Below are 26,805 nucleotides of genomic sequence, written 5' to 3' on the forward strand. Positions count from 1 at the left end.
GACCGCTCACACTAGTTCGACCTATAGAAAAGATCATCAATCAGAGAGGAGACAACTCATTTATGATTCCAGCCGAGAAGATTAGTAAAAGGAGAAGGATCAAGAATGTCATATATTTCAGGAGCTAGATCAGTTACCGATAAACAAGTCAGAATTGCCTCAACCAAAATTGATTGAATTGGACCTAAAAAAGCCATTCAGGTTCGTTATCGATTAGGTATCAGTGGGAACATCAAGATCAAAGAGTTAACTAAGTCTCAGATCGACCAAATTGAACAAATGATAGGTCAAGATCACATTGTTCATTGGGAATTGAAGAGAGGAGAACGAGTAGACATCGAACGATTCATTTCTCTTTCTTGTTATCGTGGAATTCATCATCAAGATGGATTGCCCTTACGCAGTCAACGAACTCATACTAATGCTAGGACTTGTCGCAAGCGAATTCGGAAATGAAATCAGTCTACCGAAAGCCCTTGGTACTTGTCGGATCAATCACACAGTTAAATAGTTCACTTCAATTTGGCGTCTTTTGGTATTTCAGCGGTTACTAATCTAGTATACGTAACGTATGCCTCCTTCGCCACTCCATTAGTGGCTCGGCTTCATCCTAGATGTTACAGCTTCTGCCTCTCACGGATTCACTATCGCTCATGACTGGTATATGGATCTCTTGATTTATGTAGTGGTCGGCCTGATAAAAGCTAAGCTTGGCCAGAAAGAAGCTACTAGTCGCTTCCCGAATGCCTGCCTCTTGACTTATGGTTTAATCTGATTTCCAATGCCTCCTTCCCTTCCTTGCCGCCAACGGAGAGTAAGCAAGCGACCTTGCTTGCATTCGTTAAAGGGTAGCTTCTGCGCCCTTACTGCCTGCTTCAATTGATGTGAATGAGAGTATCTTCAAATCCTATTTAGTCTTTTTCTTTCTCTCTGTCACTGAAACAAGAAGTTCTGTCTCTGTTTTCTTTTCAGATTCCGAGGATGAGCCGGCCGATCCTAACATCATTTATGAGGAGCCAGACCACGAAGTCTCCTCCTCAGATAAAGATGTCTCCGATGTGACTGGCAAAAACCACTTTTTCTATTGTGATTCTTTTTGCGGGTTCGGTCAGGTAATAGAAGCGAAGGAGAGATGCTTTCCATCAGTCAAAAGCAGATATCGCCCACCCATGCTCCCCAAGTCCGCTTACCGAGGAAGAACTGGAGCCAGAGCTAGTTGGGTTGGGGTAAAGAGCCGTAAGCGCAGTGGGGGGTGACAGAGGACATGCTCGTACAGTTCAAAGAAGGGTATGATCAACTCGTTGATTGTTGGGAACTTTCACTCCTCTATATTCGAAATATGCTTTCTAGAAGCATTACGATCTGCAGCTCAAATGGTACCTTATGAAGTCTCTATCGGTCTGATTCTTATTGTGCGCCTTGTGAGCGCGTTTGGATCCGCGAAGGCAATCGCTCGGATGTTCTCCTAACCCAACCCGGGAACGGACTGGAAGGAATCGCAGCATTGGGAATGTTCACATCTCGTCGCAAGGCTCATTTTGAGTTGTGGGTCGGGGGTTTATCTAATCAAGGGCCGGGGCACAAGGGTCTTGGTACTATCCAGGTGCGAAGAACCACGGGGGTGACTGCAATGAGTAGAAATCTCACTTACCGGCCTAAACGACGAGCAAACACTCGAACGTGAGAGTAAGGGATCACCCAAGGAATGGACGAGCTCCAAGGAGGGAGGCAAGAACCATGCTTTCAGAGACTTAACCCAACCCAACGGTCCCGAATCTTATCTGAATTGCTAGAATAACTGACTAAGTCATGCCTATATATAGGCTCATTCTCCAAACGGCGCGGGGCCAAGCCTTTAGGTTGTTTAAGTAGATTGGGTGAAAGATCGGCCATAGACGATGCCGCCCGTTTTCATTTCGTGGAAGTCCCCGCCAGAGAAAAGAAAGGGCTGTAGGTGATGGTGAGTTCCGCTTCTTATCTAGAGAGGGAGTAAGGAGTAAGTAGCTCGACCGATAGGGAGAGAGAGGGGTGAAGCTGTGAGACGAGAAGAGGGGCGCTGAAATCGTTCCTATTGGATTTGGTCGTGCGCGGCAGCTGGTAGAGATGAATGATGAATAAAGGCGGGCCGCTTCAACGGGACCTATTCTCTTAATAGGCGGCAAAGTAGAATAGGAAAGGGGCTGAGTGATGAGTGCCTTTTTAGCCTTTTTCTAAAGACTCTCATGTGAAGCTAACATGGCTCGCTACATACAAGTATAGCCAAAGAAAGATGAGACAGGACAGACGGTCAGAGGCTGTAGCAGGACTACCATAGGAAAGCCCGCCCCCTCTCGCTAACATAGAAAGTGATTCCCATAACTAGTCTCTATGTGAATCTCTTCTCAACCAGCCGAATCGGGCCACCATTTGGGGTGGGAATGTCTCAGCACACATGCATCATTTGATGAAAGCACTCCAGTCCAGTTGCCTCCTCGTAGTGGCTTGTCAACCATGCTTTCCCTCCCTCAAAACAATGCTCCTCACCAAAAGCCCTTGGGGCAACACAGCAATGAGTAGTTCGCTCCAGGACTCCACCCCCTCGAGAGCAGGATGCCGGCCGAGATAGAGCTGGAAGCCAACCTAGACTTTCCTGGGGCTTGTCCCAACATCTAAATCAAATTGTTGGCAGGCTAGAAAAGGAACCAGCCCAGCCTCGGAAATCAAGCTTTGCGTGGTATGCCCTGCCTATTCACTCGGACAATGCTATGAACACGAAAATGTGCAGTTCCGCCCCCTTCTCCCATGCTGAGTCACAGGCAGTGCCACGGAAAGCACGGACGAGCCACATGCAGGGAAACTTGCACGTGTGGTTCTGGTCGGGGACCCTGGTATACTGTACTAATATGTGTAGGTCCCCGTAATTCGAGTGAGATTGTCATCGTGCAAAAGAAGATATGGTATGGTATTCCCTTGTTCCCTGTATTGGTTATGTTCTTTATTTCTCGTCTAGCAGAAACTAATCGAGCTCTGTTTGATCTCCCAGAAGCGGAAGCTGAATCAGTTGCAGGCTATAATGTAGAATATGCGCGGGATGCGATCCTTAATAGTCCACTGTTGGCGGAAGCCAATGTCCTGGGGTCCCGGGGATTCATTCTAACTGAAACAAGGGGTGGGGTTGATAAGATATGGAACCACTACAAGGGAAGTAAGATTCGGATTACCTTGTTGATCGAATATCTCAAGGCAAGAACATTGTTTGAGATTCGAATCACTCCACAAGAAAGATCGATCATGTCTAGCTTGAATGATTCTTGTTGATCAAATATCTCAAGGCAAGAACACTTGCTTGAGATTCGAATCACTCCACAAGCAAGATTGATCATGTCGAGCTTGAATGATTCTACATGCAACCTAAACTACATAGAATTGCAAAGAAACTTAGCCATTGGCTAAAAAAGAGCACAAATGCTTCTTTTACTATATTTTTCCAGTCTCTTAAACATACAACATACATGGCTTTATATAGCCTCAAAATGAAACTATTAAAGGCATTCCAAGAGTTGTAACATTCATACTTAATGATCATAATTAACCATTATCTAATTGTAACCTATAGTAAATAAAGTCTTAAAATACATAAATGAAATACAATAACTCTAAATTGTAACCCACTCAAAATTTATAACAATCAAACTTCATTCTTCTTGAATGTGGCATGAATTGAAACATCTTTTGATAATTTTGACAACCTTTTCATCACATCTTCATTAAAGTATATTGTATGATTGATGTCTTTTGGTTCATATCATGGGTCTTTACCAACTTTCAAATATTCGCGATTTGAGGGAAGCCAAAAAAAACCTCACGAACCAAGGGATTGAGCAGTGCGAAAGCCACGATCAGACTCTATCTAATAAGGGCGTATTAGAGTGGCATTAGCGCCCCCTTCCCCCTACCCCTAAACAAAAAGGTTTTTCAGAAAGTTGTCTACGCCTTTTGAAAACCTGACTAATAATAATAATCAAGGGCAAAATGCGCTCAAACAACCAACCTATCTGACTAATAAGAAGAAAGAAAGAAAGGGCCCTATCTAAGCTCTCTCGTTGTAAAGCTACAGCTAAAAAGCCGGCCTTACCTTCTATGTTTGTTATTAGTAAAGCCTAAAGCCCTTGACTAATAGAAAGGTCAATCCCTCCCCTACGACACCAAAAAAAAACCAGGCCGAACTTCTACACGCCCACTTCCATAGAACAATATCGTGGCAACGTAGACCTAAGTGGTCATATTGGATCCTTGAGAACCATCACAAGTATGGCCGGCCTATATTTGAATGAGAATGTCGTGTCGTCCAGCAATGCCTAGAAGAAGGTGACTCTGAGCAGACAGTTGACTCCTTTTCAATAGAAAGGAATAGCCAAACCAACCCAGCTGGCTAGTCAATCTCAAAGATCTTATTTGCCGACAAACTAGAGACAGACGACCACGGTCCCGACCTTACCAGCACTGGAGGTTTACTAATCAATGAACCAACGAAACCTACTTTCTTTTCTGACAAAATCAACCAAGCCTAACCGGTCACGACATCTTGTTGATATTGATTGAGTTGGACTTTCGTTGACTGAATCCATCCATAAACCTAGACCCCGCCAACCTTCGTAACCAAAGCGTCACGACAACATCAAAAGGGCACTTTTCAATTCTGAAGTCGGTGAGCAAGGAGGAGCACGTAGGAATGAATGTCGACCACTACATAAATAAGCCACTTGTGGCTGAGAGAAAGGGAGCAGCACCTTGTCTTGTACTAGCTAGCCTTTTTTCGCTGGTTGCCTGTTAGTTGTAGCGCGTCTTCCCTCCTTCTCTCACTTCGGAAAGATTTAGCAGCATTTCCACGATATCGTTATGATCAATTAATGGGACTTGGCCGGAAAGTGTTCTTGCCTCTATCATTAGCTCGAGTAGTCGCCGTTTCTGGTGTTTCAGTCACCTTTCAATGGCTCCCTTAATTATGTGCGAGGAATTTCCCTCGTCGAGTAATGGGAAGCGGACTAGTCCCCGAAAATGCCCAATCCTTTGTCATTGGGGCCCAAAATCTTCCTTGCTGAGACTTGACTTGTAGTCTTGCTACACTACACGACACGAGTGACGGGTGAAGTTGAAGCAGACACTGTCAGTATAAAGAATCTTTCTCAAGCTTAGGTACGGGCGACTCAGTCACATATGCTCGACTGAATATGCAGCCATGGAACTGCTAAATCCGAGACTCCAGTTCCGGTCAATCGTGCTTGTCAGCCTAAATCACCCTTTGGCGACCCGACTGAACAAATGCGGTGACGCGACTTGTGTAGCGAGGGGTTTTCCACAGTGGAACCTGTGTTCAGTCTTTGAATAGTGGGACGTTCTCAATTCAAAGTGGACTTTGGGATCAAAGCCTAGACCAAAGAGGGAGACTCATCGGGTAGGAAATACCATCCTCAGCTAAACCAAGCCCCGGGTGGTAGCCTAGTCGAAGAAGTTGAGCCACAAGCCCACCTTTTTCTAAACAACGTGGTCTCGAGGAGGAACCCTCATTGCGAATTTCATGTGGGATATCCACCAAAGAAAGGATACCAAGAATGGTTGTGGATCAATACAGGATCGAGGAGAAGGGACTGAACGTCGAATGAAGCTTGGGTTGACGGGGGCGCTATCAAGGTAGAGACATCATCTGTTCATGGGAAACTTGATAATGATATGATATGAGGATGCCACAACCAAGTTGGCGTGGATCCAAGGTCATTCTACCAACATTTTTTATTGTAGTATATCCGCTACATGGAATAGAGTTGACCGAACAAGGGGTCCCACTTAGAGATTCAGTCGAACTACTATACCTTGCGCGGTTCGAGGGGTCCTGTCATATGCACAAGCAGTTGTTGTGAGGAGCAAACCTTTCAGGGTCCAAATTCAACTGCCTGGCTGTACTCAATATGCAAATATGAAATCCTGCACTAGTTTCGATCGATGATCCTCTTTATTTGGTAGTGGTCAACTAAGGGCTCCACATGCAGGGGTCGAGTATGGGGATAGCGGTCAAAATCCTTCTGAATTCAGGTAATTTGTTGGGAAGAAAATAGACAGCCCACCATAGCTTGCAAACCCTCACTCAGGTGAAATGGAAATAGGAGCGCTCGCTTGTGCTAGCCTTTTGCAGCCGGACTTGTGAAGTGGACAGAAGTTCCATAATCGAGATCAGGCAGGAAGATTTTCTTCAACAGGTTGGGTCTGTAGGAGATATAATATAAAAGGATGGCTTCGAAAAAGCAGGCTGAATCCCAACAGGTTGGTTGAGAGGCTGCGAATGAGAATTTTGTCGGTGGTATTGACCTGGCTGTAGCACAAGGGAAGGGTATTGATGCAAAGATCATCAAGCCTAAATTAAATGGGCCTAGCCAAGTATGGGATAGCCGTTCTGCTAGGCTTCCCCGCTATGTTGATGGGCGCCCCCACCACTGCTTGAGGTAGGGTAACATAAGTCTTTTCCTGTGAAGGGGTGAGCGGTTCTCGAGGAACGAAGCAGCTTGACTTATAGTTGTAGAGGGTTTTTTTTTCCTGAAATGTTTGGAGTTAATGTGGTTGAGGATTTTGTGCTACAAAAATGGGCATAACCATAGGAGAAGGAATCGTCACTAGCGGTTTTTTAGGTGCCGTAGACTACTTGTTCCATAACAGGGTGGCTGGCATAGGATGATCAGTCTTATTAAGGCTAGCTTGTTGTTGTTTTGGCATGCTTGAAGACGTTTGGCTCTCCATGGGAGCCTTGCCCCCTCCCCTCTCTGCACATGGTTCACGAACCCACTTTCGGACTATGTGAAGAAAGAGGTTCGATGGAGCAGCGATGGATGTTGGGGGTTTTCTTGAATTCCCATCGACGTTTTTTCCTCCTCAACGAGGTATTGAAAAAGAATGTCTAATAGCTCGCATATGTTAGTGCTATATCTGGATGTCATTTTCGAGATTTGTTGGGTCATATAGCCTAGACGCTTAGGTTCTGGAGGCGGGTGGGCAGGCCCATCATCTTTAATGAACTTTACTTGTCAAAGAGAAAAGAATAACCCGGTCCGCAAAAGAAGTAGTCAATTGTCGACGCCTACGCAGGTCATTGCTTTGACCTTTCCAATTTGACTGTTGAGAGCACTCTAGACTGTCGAAGCGATGGGAGCTACCTGGTGTGGCTGGCTTATTTTGATGTTGTTGGGATGAAGGAGAGAGATTAGATTTGCCTAATTGGAGTGGAAGGAGTCTTGTCGTGGAGATGGTTTACTCTGAACTTGAGATTGCTGGTAGGTTTGTTTGGGAGTCTCACTTTCTTTGATGAGAAGCAAGTTGTTGCTGTTGGGTTGTCACAGCTTGGACGTTGTTCCGTCCTACGTCCCCTTTTGTTTCCTTGAAGTTGCTAGGGAACAGGGAGGATGAGAACATAGAAGACTGATATCAATTTGTAATCAATCTTTTTCGGTATAGCTAGCTCTGCTCCCGGGATGGATGCAAGGAAAATGGATAGCGATCAATAGATACGAAGGGGAGGGTATAAAATGGAAGTAGATGGATGATTGCATTAGCGGTTGAGGTGACAGGGGAGAAAGTCGTAGCCACAATCTGGAACATGCATGAAGCAACCTATTTTGTCTCGTGAGCTAATTCAGTCAGAAACCAAACCATATGGTTTAGGGATGAACAAAGAACTATATATGCTCTCTCTCTCTCGTTCGACGGTAGGAATAGGTGGGAGTGAGACCCAAAACAGGGAAGGAATTGATGAAAAAGCGGTGTAGCGTTGACCCGCTGCTTGCTTGCATAATGAGTGAGCCGGGAAAGGGGAAGAGCTAGCTGACAATTCAACATTTTTTTGAATAAACTGAAATTTCCTTTACCTTCGGAATTGTGCGTGACTCTATATCACGCGAAAGGGTGGAAGAGAGATAGATGGGGCAACTACCTTCCGGGTTCTACTGAAATATGAATTCCGCCTGGGGAAGGCTTGCATCAGGCTTCGCAGCCAACCGCCCCGATTCCATCTTCCCCCCCGATATATGGAAAAGATACCCTGGGGGGCAAACTCTCCATGTGGGGACATCCCTGGGCTGGAAGCGCTTTTCTTTCTTTTTCGTCACACTAGCTGGATCAGATTTCGTATATCAGAAAAATTAACGATCCATCAAGTTCAGGATTGATCTCTAATAATGAGTCTGCACCAATATCAATCCATTTTCTTCTATTTATTCCAAGGCAAGGGTTGGTTCAACAATAGTCAAAATCAAGGAATTATTCGTACGTTGTTGTTGAATAGGAAGGAAAGGAATAAAGAACGCCAATCTTTTCTCTGTCAGCATCTAATTGTTTTCAAATGGATCCATTCATGGAAAATCTGAGAATGTGAGAAATAGAAAAAGATAGATCACGTCTGTAGGCTTAGGAATTCGTTAGGACCTTTATTAGGGGCTCTTTCTCAAATTGCGTTTGTTCATTTCCATGCAGTAACATTGTTTTCAATACATTTAATTTGAATTGGCATGTTCTCATCCATATCATCATAGTTATTGTGATGAAAGACCCACAAGAATTAGCCTTGGACAGTTTCTTTGTTCAAATGGATGTATAGCCAAAGAAAGACCATATCTAAAATAGAGTCAAATTCTAATTGTTCAAGTGGATGTAGTAGTAAGGTAAGAAGCTAAGCCTGATTTGGACACTTCCGAAGCATTTACTAATATTCTAATAGTTGGTTGGCCCTCGCCATTATGGAAAAATCCTTTATTTACGAAGTAGAGAATTGACGAAAAATCACGATGTAGTGACACAGGGTCTTCCATCTTCCAAAAGTGTAACAAGTGTTAGAGTTCGATTGATTCAATATTGATGAGCCTAGAAGAGTTGAGGGTTGGAACGAGCGTATAAGAAGAATGATTGGAATTCCTTTCTAAATTCTTGTACGTACCTCAAATAACATCAAAAGTGTTGGTTTCAGAAGAATGTCTAATGTTGTTCACCTAGAGAACTAATTGTTGCGAGCGTAACGAACGGGGTGCTTTGTTTGGAAGAAGCGATCTATTACCGAGCCAGATTATTGGGAATACCGATAGCATCAATAAATACTCTATCATATCCGAAGCAAGAAAGAAAGAGCTCGAGTTTTAGCAAAAGCCGCTCTCCTGGTTGAAAGGTCTGAAAGATAACGTTGTTCTAGGAGGGATGATGATGATACCCGTTGGTACCGGATTCAAAGGAGCACCGTTCGAGGCAATATAACAACCTAAAAAAAATAACATTTCGTCAGATATAGGCATATTATAATTACTGGGCAATATAATTCAATCAATAGCCATAATAATAGTCTAACTAGCTTTTTCAAAAAGACTTGCTATCCAAGTCCTCTTTTTCCACGATTCCCTTCCGCGGTGAAAAAATCATACCTCCAAGACAGTCCACAGGTCCTCCACTGGGCACTATGCAGATTAGAGTTCCACTAAGCTCGAGCTCGGCAAAAAGTTCTAAAAACCTTCCATAAAATCTTTGTCCTGTCCTAAATAGGCACGAAGACGAAATGAGAATAACGAGCGTGTGTGAATTGGGGAAAACTCACCCGAAATGCTCGATTAGAAAGAAATTCTATAAGATGGGTGTGATGATGGGAGCTACAAGTGCAGGTATTCCTGTCAAATTTGTGCCTTTGTGGTAGATACCTGAAGAAAGGAAGAATTCGCACAATCTTGTAATCGTTCATTTCACTTTGTTTTGATAATAGACGAGATTGAGAAATCCTAATCATAGACGTAGGAGAAAAAGAAAAAAGGCAAAGGCTGCTCACCTGACCCGGAACCAACGACTTTAGCATATAAATCTCCTATATTCTGATTCTTTCGGTACGCAAAAGAACAAGGAAGAAAAACATAATGGAGTTTCTCATTCAAGATTTGATATGGAAAATCAACCCAAGGGAAAGTATGGAACGGATTACCTTGATGATCAAGATCAAGAGTAAAGAAAACTCGTTTCTAAATTCGTGATTCGAATCACTCCACAAGAGGTTTGATCAATACCACTTGAATGACTCTACATGCAAGTTCTAAACACAAGAATTTGCAAAGAAATTTTAGCTTTCAACAAATCTAAAATAGAAATTCTATTCTTAATTCCAAAATCTGATATCTAATCAAAGAAAAGAAGGCTTTATATAGCCCTTACAACCTTAACCTATGTGATATATAACTCTCAAATTAAATGGGCTAGTAAATGAAAAATACCCATAACCTCCATATTAAAATGGCTAGTTAATGGTGGAATATAGTAACCTATGTGGGTTACAATATAACCTTAACTCCAATATTTAAAACTAGCTTAAATATGCCAAACAAATATTTAAATATAATTAAATAATGCAATTAATAAAATGTGCTTATTGACTCATCCTTGGACTAGTTTCATAAATTCAGCGGAGTTCATTAAATGCAACTTAAAGTGCATTTAATTCATCTCTTTCTTGAATCTCAACTTTGCACAACATTGGGAGGTCTCCAGCGTCTTCTAGAATTTCCTTTGATGAGCTCACCATAGCTTGAATATAATTGTATAAGGTTTGTTGTAGCTTCTTAGCTCTCGTCCTTGTTGTATAAGTTGAATATATTAGCTTAGTTCCTAACTTACCCCATAAAACACGCCAAAAGTGGCTTAAAAATTTTACATCACGATCACTAACGATGCTTTTAGGAATGCCATGCAATCGTACAACTTCCCTAAAGAACAGGCCTACAATATGTTTTGCATCATCAGTTTTGTGACAAGGAATAAAATGAGTCATTTTACTAAATCAATCAACCACAACAAAGATGCTATCATAACCTTTCCTAGTCCTAGGTAAACCTAAAACAAAATCCATTGATATATCCAAGGACCTAAAACACTGTTCTATGGTTTAGTTCGATATGAGCTAGAAGAGGAACCTAATGGACCTATAGATCATGGGCTCCAACGATCCAAGATTAACCGGTTAAACTCATTAACCTTGTTAACTAACATTCATGAACTACTAGAACATTCCACTATAGCCTAGTAGTTGCACTCCCCTCACTATAGTTATATTTCTGTCCATTTGATATAACCATGATTAGTAAGTCGATCCTTCACAGGTTGTTCGTAACTAGAGTTGGGTCAATTTACTGTTTTACCCCTGAAGTTACTTTTTGTTTCTTATGTCTCATTGATCCTCTAATAAACAATTGGTTTGTGGTCCAACCAATAAACCGAATCACTCTCAGGCCAATGAGAGGGTGGGGCCCCTTGTTCAAGACCTTGAGTCAGTACTTAAGGGAACTACCTCTTTTTTATCCCTAATCTCAAGCAAGTGTTCTTGCCTTGAGATAGTTGATCAACAAGAATCATTCAAGCTAGACATGATCGATCTTGCTTGTGGAGTGATTCGAATCTCAAACAATGTTCTTGCCTTGAGATATTCGATCAACAAGGTAATCCAAATATTACTCCCGTTGTAGTGGTTCCTTATCTTATCAATACTCGTGAGAGAGTGTTGTGAGGTCCATCGTATTTCCATAACTTATTTTTTGCAGCAAAGTTTCACAAATAGATTCGAGGACGAATCCTCTTGAAGAAGTGGAGAATGATATGAACCAAAAAACATCAATCATACAATATACTTCAATGACGAGGTGAAGAAAAGGTTGTCAAAATTATCAAAAGATGTTTCAATGCATGCCACATTGAAGAAGAGTGAAGTTTGATTGTTATAAATTTTGGGTGGGTTACAATTTAGAGTTTTTAGGACTTTTTATTTACTTTAGGTTACAATTACATAATGGTTAATTATGACCATTAAGTATGAATGTTACAACTCTTGGAATGCCTAGTAGTTTCATTTTGAGGCTATATAAAGCCATGTATGTTGTATTTGTAAGAGACTTGGAAAATGTAGTAAAAGAAGCATTTGTGCTCTTCTTTAGCCAATGACTAAGTTTCTTTGCAATTCTATGTAGTTTAGGTTGCATGTAGAATCATTCAAGCTCGACGTGATCAATCTTGCTTGTGGAGTGATTCGAATCTCAATCAAGTGTTCTTGTCTTGAGATATTTGATCAACAAGAATCATTCAAGCTAGACATGATCGATCTTGCTTGTGGAGTGATTCGAATCTCAAACAATGTTCTTGCCTTGAGATATTCGATCAACAAGGTAATCCAAATATTACTCCCGTTGTAGTGGTTCCTTATCTTATCAATACTCGTGAGAGAGTGTTGTGAGGTCCATCGTATTTCCATAACTTATTTTTTGCAGCAAAGTTTCACAAATAGATTCGAGGACGAATCCTCTTGAAGAAGTGGAGAATGATATGAACCAAAAAACATCAATCATACAATATACTTCAATGACGAGGTGAAGAAAAGGTTGTCAAAATTATCAAAAGATGTTTCAATGCATGCCACATTGAAGAAGAGTGAAGTTTGATTGTTATAAATTTTGGGTGGGTTACAATTTAGAGTTTTTAGGACTTTTTATTTACTTTAGGTTACAATTACATAATGGTTAATTATGACCATTAAGTATGAATGTTACAACTCTTGGAATGCCTAGTAGTTTCATTTTGAGGCTATATAAAGCCATGTATGTTGTATTTGTAAGAGACTTGGAAAATGTAGTAAAAGAAGCATTTGTGCTCTTCTTTAGCCAATGACTAAGTTTCTTTGCAATTCTATGTAGTTTAGGTTGCATGTAGAATCATTCAAGCTCGACGTGATCAATCTTGCTTGTGGAGTGATTCGAATCTCAATCAAGTGTTCTTGTCTTGAGATATTTGATCAACAAGAATCATTCAAGCTAGACATGATCGATCTTGCTTGTGGAGTGATTCGAATCTCAAACAATGTTCTTGTCTTGGGATATTCGATCAACAAGGTAATCCGAATCTTACTCCCCTTGTAGTTGTTCCTTATCTTATCAAGATGTCCCCGCTTGATTGTTCTAAGGAGGTCTGTCTGTCCACCTGCTTGGTCTGTCGTTACTTCCGTTTGGCCTATTGGGGCTTCCATTTCGATGACCTTGCGGTTTATATGTTGTGCCCCAGTGTTTGGGGCCTATGTTGTTCTTCTTTGGTAACCCGCTTCGTTCCCAAAGTCTAAGAGTCTCTTGGCGCTGGCAATTGCGGTAGCTAGGTCTTGGATATTTTTCTCGTGTATTTTTTTTTTTTGGCCCATGGTTGTAACCCGTTTATAAAGAAGAATACCTTGTCCTTCTTTGATGTGCCCCTTGTTGGGTTTTATGTCATAAATCTCATAGTTTGTGAACAAAACATATTCTATTTTCAATAAAGTTATTATCGATGTTTATTCAGTAAAGATTGCTATTGAATAAAGTGAATTTTATGATTATTAATCTAAATCGAATAAACTAAGAACACTCTGACTATAGTATGATTACTTGAACTATATGTAGAGTAATAAGAGTGGATCAATTTCAAGTATATAGTCAAAATGATCTATAGTACAGGGATATGGCTGAGTACCTTATCCTAGGGACATTATGGATGTGGCCCACTTTTGTATATGACATAAACAATGTGATCACTAAATTGTACATGCGGAGACATGTGAGTGGGGGCGTCCTATGTAATGAGTATTGCATAAGATCGGATCATGAAAAAAATTACTCTCACTTTATAATGTCATTTACTGTTGAGACTGTTATTCCTTCTTTTTGGTTTTCATTCCATAAAGGTCTTTTGAGAAAGAAGACAAGGTAGCTTGCTTACTTAGGGCTTGCGTGTCGGAAGAGGTCTTTCTTTGTTTGTTTGTTTTCCAAATTCTCTCTCTCATGAGCAGCCCGGTCACGTTTGTTGAGCTCCTTCGCCCATGTTAAAAGCAAAGGGTATACTAATCAAAGTCATTCAAATTGGTGGGATTGGCTTCCTCCTTGTACAAGGACGGGGCTTAGTTAAGTAGAATCGTCGCTTGCTCGACGCATACTTTCTTTCAACCTTATTAGCGTAGCGTGAGTAGGTAGGACTAGTGAATTTCCCCCCGGTTGTTGATGTAGTTGCAAGAAGTTAGCTTGCTTTGATTTTGATTGAGTTTCTAGAAAGAATATATAACGTACTGCATTACATAGTGAAGGAGAGAGAATCAATCTGAAGTTCAATAGTATGCCCGGTTCACCAAGTTCTACCACAACAGGGCCTAATCATACTCTCTCTCTGAGTGTGATCCTGGCTCAGAAAGAAGGAACGCTAGCTATATGCTATACACATGAAAGTCGAACGTTGTTTAATAAAAACCTGCGCCCCAGATGCAGAAAGCTCTTTTTTATAGAGAGAGAGTCAAGGGGGCTGGGCGATTCTGTAACCGCAGGCAGCTCAGACCCGACAAGATGATGGCCGCGCACGAGACCACTTGTTGAGTCGGGGGATGCGAACCGGCCCTAAAAGACCTTCCGCGCTATCTTAAGGCGAAAAACTTCCATTTTGAGACCGCGACCCATCAGCACTTTCTCACTTCTTTAGTAAGATCAGTGTTCAATTCTCCAAGACTCTTTCTCTTATTTCAGGGCTTGGGTACGAGAACATAATGTGAAGAAATCAGGGTCGAAGAAATGGGGAAAACTCACCCGAAATGCTCGATTAGAAAGAAATTCTATAAGATGGGTGTGATGATGGGAGCTACAAGTGCAGGTATTCCTGTTAAATTTGTGCCTTCGTGGTAGATACCTGAAGAAAGGAAGAAGTCGCACAATCTTGTAATCGTTCATTTCACTTTGTTTTGATAATAGACGAGATTGAGAAATCCTAATCATAGACGTAGGAGAAAAAGAAAAAAGGCAAAGGCTGCTCACCTGACCCCATCCAACCAACGACTTTAGCGTCAAAATCTCCTATATTCTGATTCTTTCGGTACGCAAAAGAACAAGGAAGAAAAACATAATGGAGTTTCTCATTCAAGATTTGATATGGAAAATCAACCCAAGGGAAAGTATGGAACGGATTACCTTGATGATCAAGATCAAGAGTAAAGAAAACTCGTTTCTAAACTCTGATTCGAATCACTCCACAAGAGGTTTGATCAATACCACTTGAATGACTCTACATGCAAGTTCTAAACACAAGAATTTGCAAAGAAATTTTAGCTCTCAACAAATCTAAAATAGAAATTCTATTCTAAATTCCAAAATCTAATATCTAATCGAAGAAAAGAAGGCTTTATATAGCCCTTATAACCTTAACCTATGTGATATTTAACTCCCAAATTAAATGGGCTAGTAAATGAAAAATACCCATAACCTCCATATTAAAATGGCTAGTTAATGGTGGAATATAGTAACCTATGTGGGTTACAATATAACCTTAACTCCAATATTTAAAACTAGCTTAAATATGCCAAACAAATATTTAAATATAATTAAATAATGCAATTAATAAAATGTGCTTATTGACTCATCCTTGGACTAGTTTCATAAATTCAGCGGAGTTCATTAAATGCAACTTAAAGTGCATTTAATTCATCTCTTTCTTGAATCTCAACTTTGCACAACATTGGGAGGTCTCCAGCGTCTTCTAGAATTTCCTTTGATGAGCTCACCATAGCTTGAATATAATTGTATAAGGTTTGTTGTAGCTTCTTAGCTCTCGTCCTTGTAATTGGACCTTCAAGTATGGAAATTCCTTGGTCGTGGTTCATATCATTCTCCCCCTCTTGAAAAAGATTCGTCCTCGAATCAAAGCCATCACCTACATCAAAAGGACTCAAATCAACAACATTAAAAATTGTACTAACACCGTACTTACCTGGTAAATCAATTTTATAAGCATTGTCGTTGATACGCTCAAGAACTTGAAAAGGTCCATCTCCTCGTGGTAAAAGCTTAGATTTTCTTTAAGTAGGAAATCTTTCTTTTCGGAAATGCACCCAAACCCAATCTCCTGGCTTGAGGATGACAAACTTACATCCTTTATTAATTCGGGTGGCAACCTTGGAATTTTGTTTCTCAATTTGTTCTTTCACTTGCTTGTGCAGTTTATGAACAAACTCAACCTTGGCATTTGCATCAAAATTCACAAACTCCTTTGACGGTATGGGTAACAAGTCAAGGGGGGTTAAAGGATTAAAGCCATAAACAATTTCAAAAGGTGTGCATTTAGTAGCGCAATGAACAACCCTATTATATGCAAATTCTATAAAGGGAAACAATCCTCCCAAGTCTTAAGATTGTTATCAATAATAGTTCTTAGCATAGCAGTCATGGTTCTGTTAACAACTTCAGTTTGTCCATCCATTTGAGGATGACTAGTAGTTGAATATATTAGCTTAGTTCCTAACTTACCCCATAAAACACGCCAAAAGTGGCTTAAAAATTTTACATCACGATTACTAACGATGCTTTTAGGAATGCCATGCAATCGTACAAATTCCCTAAAGAACAGGTCTGCAATATGTTTTGCATCATTAGTTTTGTGACAAGGAATAAAATGAGCCATTTTACTAAATCAATCAACCACAACAAAGATGCTATCATAACCTTTCCTAGTCCTAGGTAAACCTAAAATAAAATCCATTGATATATCAATCCAAGGACCATTAGGAACTGGTAATGGGGAGTATAAACCATGTGGTTGAAGCCTAGACTTAGCTTGTTTACATGCTATGCAACGAGCTCAAACTTTATGAACATCATGTCTCATTTTAGGCCAAAAAAAATGTTCAGAGAGCATATCATAAGTTTTAGAAACTCCATGGTGTGCCATTAAACCACCTCCATGAGCTTCCCTCACAAGTAACTCACGGATGAAACTAGATGGTATGCAAAGTTTGCCTTTTCGAAACAAAAATCCGTCTAACAACAAGTAATTATCCACAATGAGTCCTTTTTCACAAGATTCAACAAAAGGAGCAAAGAACATGTCATGTTGATACAAATTCTTTATGTGTTCAAAACCTAACAACCTAGCATTCAAAGTATTGAGGAGGACATACCTTCGTGATAATGCATCTGCAACAATGTTCTCCTTACCTTGTTTATATTTTATGACATAAGGGAATGTTTCAATAAATTCTAACCACTTAGCATGTCGTCTGTTGAGTTTATTTTGTACTCTCAAATGCTTTAAACTTTCATGATCCGTATGAATAATGAACTCCTTAGGCCAAAGCTAATGTTGTCAGGTTTGCAATGCACGAACCAAAGCATAAAGCTCTTTGTCATAAGTTGGATACCTCAAATATGCACCCGTCAACTTCTCACTAAAGAACATTAAAGGTCTTTGATTTTGCATTAATACAGCACCTATCCCCACTCCACTAGCATCACATACAATTTCAAAAGTAGACTCAAAATTAGGTAATGCAAGTAAGGGAGCAGAACTCAATTTTTCTTTCAAAGTATTAAAAGCAAGTTCTTGATCTTTTTCCCATATAAAGGATACATTTTTCTTAACAAGTTCATTGAAGGGTGAAGCAAATGTACTAAAATTCTGAATAAACCTACGGTAGAAACTTGCAAGACTATGAAAACTTCTTACCTCACTTACATTTTTAGGTGTAGGCCAATCTTTTATAGCCTTCACTTTCTCCTCGTCAACCTCAACACCATTAGATGAAACTACAAACCCAAGAAAGTTAACTTTTTCCATGCAAAAGCTACATTTCTTTAAATTTACGTACAAACATTCGTTTCTTAAACTAGTCAAAACATTGCGTACATGGGTAATATGATCATCTAAAGATTTAGAGTAAACAAGAATGTCATCAAAATAAACAACCACAAACTTACCTAAGTATTCTCGTAAGACATGGTTCATTAGTCTCATGAATGTACTAGGTGCATTAGTTAATCCAAAAGGCATAACCAACCATTCATAAAGACCATACTTGGTTTTAAAAGCTGTTTTCCACTCATCCCCAATATGCATGCGAATTTGATGATAACCCGATTTTAAATCAATCTTAGTAAAAAGACTACATCCATGCAATTCATCAAGCATATCATCTAATCTGGGAATTGGATGCCTATACTCTATAGTTATCTTGTTTATAGCCCTACAATCAACACACATACGCCAAAAACCATCTTTCTTAGGTACAAGAATAACTGGAACAGAACAAGGACTCAAACTTTCATGTACATACCCTTTAGCAAGGAGTTCACTTACTTGCCTTTGTATCTCTTCAGCCTCCTTTGGATTAGTCCTATAAGCTGGTCGGTTTGGAATGGGCGCGCCAGGAATGAAGTCAATCTTATGTTCAATGATTAGTCCTATAAGCTGGTCGGTTTGGAATGGGCGCGCCAGGAATGAAGTCAATCTTATGTTCAATCATTAGTCCTATAAGCTGGTCGGTTTGGAATGGGCGCGCCAGGAATGAAGTCAATCTTATGTTCAATCCCTCTAAGTGGTGGCAAACTACTAGGCTTCTCCTCGGAAAATAAATCTTCAAACTCTTGCAAAAGCACAACAAAATCACTAGGCAAAACTAGGCTTCTCCTCGGAAAATAAATCTTCAAACTCTTGCAAAAGCACAACAAAATCACTAGGCAAAAAAGGGTTAAGCATGGAAAAGTAACAAGATCCCTTGTACATAAGTACAAGAGTAGTCTGGTTAGAGATCAAAACATTCCTAGTCTCACTTGATCTAACATACAAGCTTACTGATTTGACTTTTCTCTCTTTTTTTTCTCTAGGCTGAGTGTTACTCTCTTGCTTTTCCCTCAAGCTTTTTTTTACACTTGATTCTTTTTCAATCTTTTCTTTTGCATCACCCTCTTGCCTTTTCNCAAGGGAAAGTATGGAACGGATTACCTTGATGATCAAGATCAAGAGTAAAGAAAACTCGTTTCTAAACTCTGATTCGAATCACTCCACAAGAGGTTTGATCAATACCACTTGAATGACTCTACATGCAAGTTCTAAACACAAGAATTTGCAAAGAAATTTTAGCTCTCAACAAATCTAAAATAGAAATTCTATTCTAAATTCCAAAATCTAATATCTAATCGAAGAAAAGAAGGCTTTATATAGCCCTTATAACCTTAACCTATGTGATATTTAACTCCCAAATTAAATGGGCTAGTAAATGAAAAATACCCATAACCTCCATATTAAAATGGCTAGTTAATGGTGGAATATAGTAACCTATGTGGGTTACAATATAACCTTAACTCCAATATTTAAAACTAGCTTAAATATGCCAAACAAATATTTAAATATAATTAAATAATGCAATTAATAAAATGTGCTTATTGACTCATCCTTGGACTAGTTTCATAAATTCAGCGGAGTTCATTAAATGCAACTTAAAGTGCATTTAATTCATCTCTTTCTTGAATCTCAACTTTGCACAACATTGGGAGGTCTCCAGCGTCTTCTAGAATTTCCTTTGATGAGCTCACCATAGCTTGAATATAACTGTATAAGGTTTGTTGTAGCTTCTTAGCTCTCGTCCTTGTAATTGGACCTTCAGGTATGGAAATTCCTTGGTCGTGGTTCATATCATTCTCCCCCTCTTGAAAAAGATTCGTCCTCGAATCAAAGCCATCACCTACATCAAAAGGACTCAAATCAACAACATTAAAAGTTGTACTAACACCGTACTTACCTGGTAAATCAATTTTATAAGCATTGTCGTTGATACGCTCAAGAACTTGAAAAGGTCCATCTCCTCGTGGTAAAAGCTTAGATTTTCTTTGAGTAGGAAATCTTTCTTTTCGGAAATGCACCCAAACCCAATCTCCTGGCTTGAAGATGACAAACTTACGCCCTTTATTAATTCGGGTAGCAACCTTGGAATTTTGTTTCTCAATTTGTTCTTTCACTTGCTTGTGAAGTTTATGAACAAACTCAACCTTGGCATTTGCATCAAAATTCACAAACTCTTTTGACGGTATGGGCAACAAGTCAAGGGGGGTTAAAGGATTAAAGCCATAAACAATTTCAAAAGGTGTGCATTTAGTAGTGCTATGAACAACCCTATTATATGCAAATTCTATAAAGGGCAAACAAACCTCCCAAGTCTTAAGATTCTTATCAATAATAGCCCTAAGCATAGCAGTCATGGTTCTGTTAACAACTTCAGTTTGTCCATCCGTTTGAGGATGACAAGTAGTTGAATATATTAGCTTAGTTCCTAACTTACCCCATAAAACACGCCAAAAGTGGCTTAAAAATTTTACATCACGATCACTAACAATGCTTTTAGGAATGCCATGCAATCGTACAACTTCCCTAAAGAACAGGTCTGCAATATGTTTTGCATCATCAGTTTTGTGACAAGGAATAAAATGAGCCATTTTACTAAATCGATCAACCACAACAAAGATGCTATCATAACCTTTCCTAGTCCTAGGTAAACCTAAAACAAAATCCATTGATATATCAATCCAAGGACCATTAGGAACCGGTAATGGGGAGTATAAACCATGTGGTTGAAGCCTAGACTTAGCTTGTTTACATGCTATGCAACGAGCACAAACTTTATGAACATCATGTCTCATTTTAGGCCAAAAGAAATGTTCAGAGAGCATATCATAAGTTTTAGAAACTCCATGGTGTGCCATTAAACCACCTCCATGAGCTTCCCTCACAAGTAGCTCACGGATGGAACAAGATGGTATGCAAAGTTTGCCTTTTCGGAACAAAAATCCATCTAACAACAAGTAATTATCCACAATGAGTCCTTTTTCACAAGATTCAACAAAAGGAGCAAAGAACATGTCATGTTGATACAAATCCTTTATGTGTTCAAAACCCAACAACCTAGCATTCAAAGTATTGAGGAGGACATACCTTCGTGATAATGCATCTGCAACAATGTTCTCCTTACCTTGTTTATATTTTATGACATAAGGGAATGTTTCAATAAATTCTAACCACTTAGCATGTCGTCTGTTGAGTTTATTTTGTACTCGCAAATGCTTTAAACTTTCATGATCCGTATGAATAATGAACTCCTTAGGCCAAAGATAATGTTGCCAGGTTTGCAATGCACGAACCAAAGCATAAAGCTCTTTGTCATAAGTTGGATACCTCAAAGATGCACCAGTCAACTTCTCACTAAAGAACATCAAAGGTCTTTGATTTTGCATTAATACAGCACCTATCCCTACTCCACTAGCATCACATTCAATTTCAAAAGTAGACTCAAAATTAGGTAATGCAAGCAAGGGAGCAGAACTCAATTTTTCTTTCAAAGTATTAAAAGCAAGTTCTTGATCTTTTTCCCATATAAAGGATACATTTTTCTTAACAAGTTCATTCAAGGGTGAAGCAATTGTACTAAAATTCTTAATGAACCTACGGTAGAAACTTGCAAGACCATGAAAACTTCTTACCTCACTTACATTTTTAGGTGTAGGCCAATCTTTTATAGCCTTCACTTTCTCCTCGTCAACCTCAACACCATTAGATGAAACTACAAACCCAAGAAAGTTAACTTTTTCCATGCAAAAGCTACATTTCTTTAAATTTACGTACAAACATTCGTTTCTTAAAGTAGTCAAAACATTGCGTACATGGGTAATATGATCATCTAAAGATTTAGAGTAAACAAGGATGTCATCAAAATAAACAACCACAAACTTACCTAAGTATTCTCGTAAGACATGGTTCATTAGTCTCATGAATGTACTAGGTGCATTAGTTAATCCAAAAGGCATAACCAACCATTCATAAAGACCATACTTGGTTTTAAAAGCTGTTTTCCACTCATCCCCAATATGCATGCGAATTTGATGATAACCCGATTTTAAATCAATCTTAGTAAAAAGACTACATCCATGCAATTCATCAAGCATATCATCTAATCTGGGAATTGGATGCCTATACTTTATAGTTATCTTGTTTATAGCCCTACAATCAACACACATACGCCAAAAACCATCTTTCTTAGGTACAAGAATAACTGGAACAGAACAAGGACTCAAACTTTCATGTACATACCCTTTAGCAAGGAGTTCACTTACTTGCCTTTGTATCTCTTCAGCCTCCTTTGGATTAGTCCTATAAGCTGGTCGGTTTGGAATGGGCGCGCCAGGAATGAAGTCAATCTTATGTTCAATCCCTCTAAGTGGTGGCAAACTACTAGGCTTCTCCTCGGAAAATAAATCTTCAAACTCTTGCAAAAGCACAACAAAATCACTAGGCAAAAAAGGGTTAAGCATGGAAAAGTAACAAGATCCCTTGTACATAAGTACAAGAGTAGTCTGGTTAGAGATCAAAACATTCCTAGTCTCACTTGATCTAACATACAAGCTTACTGATTTGACTTTTCTCTCTTTTTTTTCTCTAGGCTGAGTGTTACTCTCTTGCTTTTCCCTCAAGCTTTTTTTTACACTTGATTCTTTTTCAATCTTTTCTTTTGCATCACCCTCTTGCCTTTTCTTTTCAAGTTTGCAATGATCAATATAAATACATCTTTTGGAGACAATGGAATAAGAGTAGTTTTTCTACTGTTGTGAGTAAAAGAGTATCGATTTGCATACCCATCATACATTACCCGACGATCAAATTGCCAAGGCCTCCCCAGTAGTAAATCTCCAACATGCATGGATACAACATCACATAAAACATCATCAACATAGTTTCCAATAGTAAAAGAAACAAGAGTTTGTTGCCACATATGGCTTTCTCCCATCAATCAATACTCGTTGAAGAAATGGAAATTGCCCTATTAGTTTTTATTGGATTTGGATCCATCGGGACTGACTGACGGGGCCCCCCAGCTTCCGCCTTGACAGGGCTCTGACCAATTGAACTACAATCCCGGGGAAATCAAGTGTACATGTTGTTGATTTCATTTCCTTCAAACCTTTTCATGTAGATTTTTGATTCGAATTGGCATATTTTACCAGACAGAGACGCGAGGAATAGATTGATATGCGTGGAGACAGTTACTTTAGTAAGAGGAGCATGGATTCATAGTCGTTATTGTCAAATTGATTGATAATCCATCTATCTGGCAATCAATCAAAAAAGAGGGAGGGGTTAATATTCCTTCCTTCATATCCAGCAGTTCTGGCGAAGGACAAATGGAACATATCATTTTATGGTGGGATACGCGAATTAGTGGGCCGAGCTGGATTTAAACCAGCGTAGGCATATTGCCATTTACAGTCTCTCCCCATTAACCTCTTTCAAAGTATTAAAAGCAAGTTCTTGATCTTTTTCCCATATAAAGGATACATTTTTCTTAACAAGTTCATTGAAGGGTGAAGCAATTGTACTAAAATTCTGAATAAATCTACGGTAGAAACTTGCAAGACCATGAAAACTTCTTACCTCACTTACATTTTTAGGTGTAGGCCAATCTTTTATAGCCTTCACTTTCTCCTCGTCAACCTCAACACCATTAGATGAAACTACAAACCCAAGAAAGTTAACTTTTTCCATGCAAAAGCTACATTTCTTTAAATTTAGGTACAAACATTCGTTTCTTAAACTAGTCAAAACATTGCGTACATGGGTAATATGATCATCTAAAGATTTAGAGTAAACAAGGATGTCATCAAAATAAACAACCACAAACTTACCTAAGTATTCTCGTAAGACATGGTTCATTAGTCTCATGAATGTACTAGGTGCATTAGTTAATCCAAAAGGCATAACCAACCATTCATAAAGACCATACTTGGTTTTAAAAGCTGTTTTCCACTCATCCCCAATATGCATGCGAATTTGATGATAACCCGATTTTAAATCAATCTTAGTAAAAAGACTACATCCATGCAATTCATCAAGCATATCATCTAATCTGGGAATTGGATGCCTATACTTTATAGTTATCTTGTTTATAGCCCTACAATCAACACACATACGCCAAGAACCATCTTTCTTAGGTACAAGAATAACTGGAACAGAACAAGGACTCAAACTTTCACGTACATACCCTTTAGCAAGGAGTTCACTTACTTGCCTTTGTATCTCTTCAGCCTCCTTTGGATTAGTCCTATAAGCTGGTCGGTTTGGAATGGGCGCGCCAGGAATGAAGTCAATCTTGTGTTCAATCCCTCTAAGTGGTGGCAAACTACTAGGCTTCTCCTCGGAAAATAAATCTTCAAACTCTTGCAAAAGCACAACAAAATCACTAGGCAAAGAAGGGTTAAGCATGGAAAAGTAACAAGATCCCTTGTACATAAGTACAAGAGTAGTCTGGTTAGAGATCAAAACATTCCTAGTCTCACTTGATCTAACATACAAGTTTACTGATTTGACTTTTCTCTCTTTTTTTTCTCTAGGCTGAGTGTTACTCTCTTGCTTTTCCCTCAAGCTTTTTTTTACACTTGATTCTTTTTCAATCTTTTCTTTTGCATCACCCTCTTGCCTTTTCTTTTCAAGTTTGCAATGATCAATAAATACATCTTTTGGAGACAATGGAATAAGAGTAGTTTTTCTACTGTTGTGAGTAAAAGAGTATCGATTTGCATACCCATCATACATTACCCGACGATCAAATTGCCAAGGCCTCCCCAGTAGTAAATCTCCAACATGCATGGATACAACATCACATAAAACATCATCAACATAGTTTCCAATAGTAAAAGAAACAAGAGTGGTGGAATATAGTAACCTATGTGGGTTACAATATAACCTTAACTCCTATATTTAAAACTAGCTTAAATATGACAAAAAAATATTTAAACTATAATTAAATAATGCAATTAATAAAATGTGCTTATTGACTCATCCTTGGACTAGTTTCATAAATTCAGCGGAGTTCATTAAATGCAACTTAAAGTGCATTTAATTCATCTCTTTCTTGAATCTCAACTTTGCACTACATTGGGAGGTCTCCAGCGTCTTCTAGAATTTCCTTTGATGAGCTCACCATAGCTTGAATATAACTGTATAAGGTTTGTTGTAGCTTCTTAGCTCTCGTCCTTGTAATTGGACCTTCAAGTATGGAAATTCCTTGGTCGTGGTTCATATCATTCTCCCCCTCTTGAAAAAGATTCGTCCTCGAATCAAAGCCATCACCTACATCAAAAGAACTCAAATCAACAACATTAAAAGTTGTACTAACACCGTACTTACCTGGTAAATCAATTTTATAAGCATTGTCGTTGATACGCTCAAGAACTTGAAAAGGTCCATCTCCTCGTGGTAAAAGCTTAGATTTTCTTTAAGTAGGAAATCTTTCTTTAAGGAAATGCACCCAAACCCAATCTCCTGGCTTGAAGATGACAAACTTACATCCTTTATTAATTCGGGTGGCAACCTTGAAATTTTGTTTCTCAATTTGTTCTTTCACTTGCTTGTGCAGTTTATGAACAAACTCAACCTTGGCATTTGCATCAAAATTCACAAACTCCTTTGATGGAATGGGTAACAAGTCAAGGGGGGTTAAAGGATTAAAGCCATAAACAATTTCAAAATGTGTGCATTTAGTAGTGGTATGAACAACCCTATTATATGCAAATTCTATAAAGGGCAAACAATCCTCCCAAGTCTTAAGATTCTTATCAATAATAGCCCTAAGCATAGCAGTCATGGCTCTGTTAACAACTTCAGTTTGTCCATCCGTTTGAGGATGACAAGTAGTTGAATATATTAGCTTAGTTCCTAACTTAACCCATAAAACACGCCAAAAGTGGCTTAAAAATTTTACATCACGATCACTAACGATTCTTTTAGGAATGCCATGCAATCGTACAACTTCCCTAAAGAACAGGTCTGCAATATGTTTTGCATCATCAGTTTTGTGACAAGGAATAAAATGAGCCATTTTACTAAATCAATCAACCACAACAAAGATGCTATCATAACCTTTCCTAGTCCTAGGTAAACCTAAAACAAAATCTATTGATATATCAATCCAAGGACCTAAAACACTGTTCTATGGTTTAGTTTGATATGAGCTAGAAGAGGAACCTAATGGACCTATAGATCATGGGCTCCAACGATTCAAGATTAACCGGTTAAACTCATTAACCTTGTTAACTAACATTCATTAACTACTAGAACATTCCACTATAGCCTAGTAGTTGCACTCCCCTCACTATAGATATATTTTAGCCATTTGATATAACCATGATTAGTAAGTCAATCCTTCACAGGTTGTTCGTAACTAGAGTTGGGTCAATTTATTGTTTACCCCTGAAGTTACTTCTTGTTTCTTATGTCTCATTGATCATCTAATAAACAATTGGTTTGTGGTCTAACCAATAAACTGAATCCCTCTCAGGCCAATGAGAGGGTGGGACCCCTTGTTCAAGACCTAGAGTCAGTACTTAAGGGAACTACCTCTCTTTTATCCCTAATCTCAAGCAAGTGTTCTTGCCTTGAGATAGTTGATCAACAAGAATCATTCAAGCTAGACATGATCGATCTTGCTTGTGGAGTGATTCGAATCTCAAACAATGTTCTTGCCTTGAGATATTCGATCAACAAGGTAATTCAAATCTTACTCCCGTTGTAGTGGTTCTTTATCTTATCAATACTCGTGAGAGAGTGTTGTGAGGTCCATCGTATTTCCATAACTTATTTTTTGCAGCAAAGTTTCACAAATAGATTCGAGGACGAATCCTCTTGAAGAAGAGGAGAATGATATGAACCAAAAAATATCAATCATACAATATACTTCAATGACGATGTGAAGAAAAGGTTGTCAAAATTATCAAAAGATGTTTCAATGCATGCCACATTGAAGAAGAGTGAAGTTTGATTGTTATAAATTTTGGGTGGGTTACAATTTAGAGTTATTGTATTTCATTTATGTATTTTAAGACTTTATTTACTATAGGTTACAATTACATAATGGTTAATTATGACCATTAAGTATGAATGTTACAACTCTTGGAATGCCTAGTAGTT

The 26,805-nt window shown here is 39.0% G+C and overlaps 1 long non-coding RNA gene across 1 annotated transcript; it reads left to right on the forward strand.

The window, feature by feature from the left end:
* The first annotated feature begins 1,141 nt into the window (after nucleotides 1-1,141).
* On the forward strand, nucleotides 1,142-26,513 carry LOC111476819. The gene is made up of 3 exons (XR_002717168.1): nucleotides 1,142-1,270; nucleotides 13,299-13,301; nucleotides 26,503-26,513. It is a non-coding gene; the product is annotated as an uncharacterized LOC111476819 (long non-coding RNA).
* The last annotated feature ends 292 nt before the right edge of the window (nucleotides 26,514-26,805 follow it).

This window comes from Cucurbita maxima, unplaced genomic scaffold (genome assembly GCF_002738345.1).
Source record: "Cucurbita maxima cultivar Rimu unplaced genomic scaffold, Cmax_1.0 Cma_Scf00001, whole genome shotgun sequence".
In the NCBI taxonomy this organism is placed as follows: domain Eukaryota; kingdom Viridiplantae; phylum Streptophyta; class Magnoliopsida; order Cucurbitales; family Cucurbitaceae; genus Cucurbita; species Cucurbita maxima.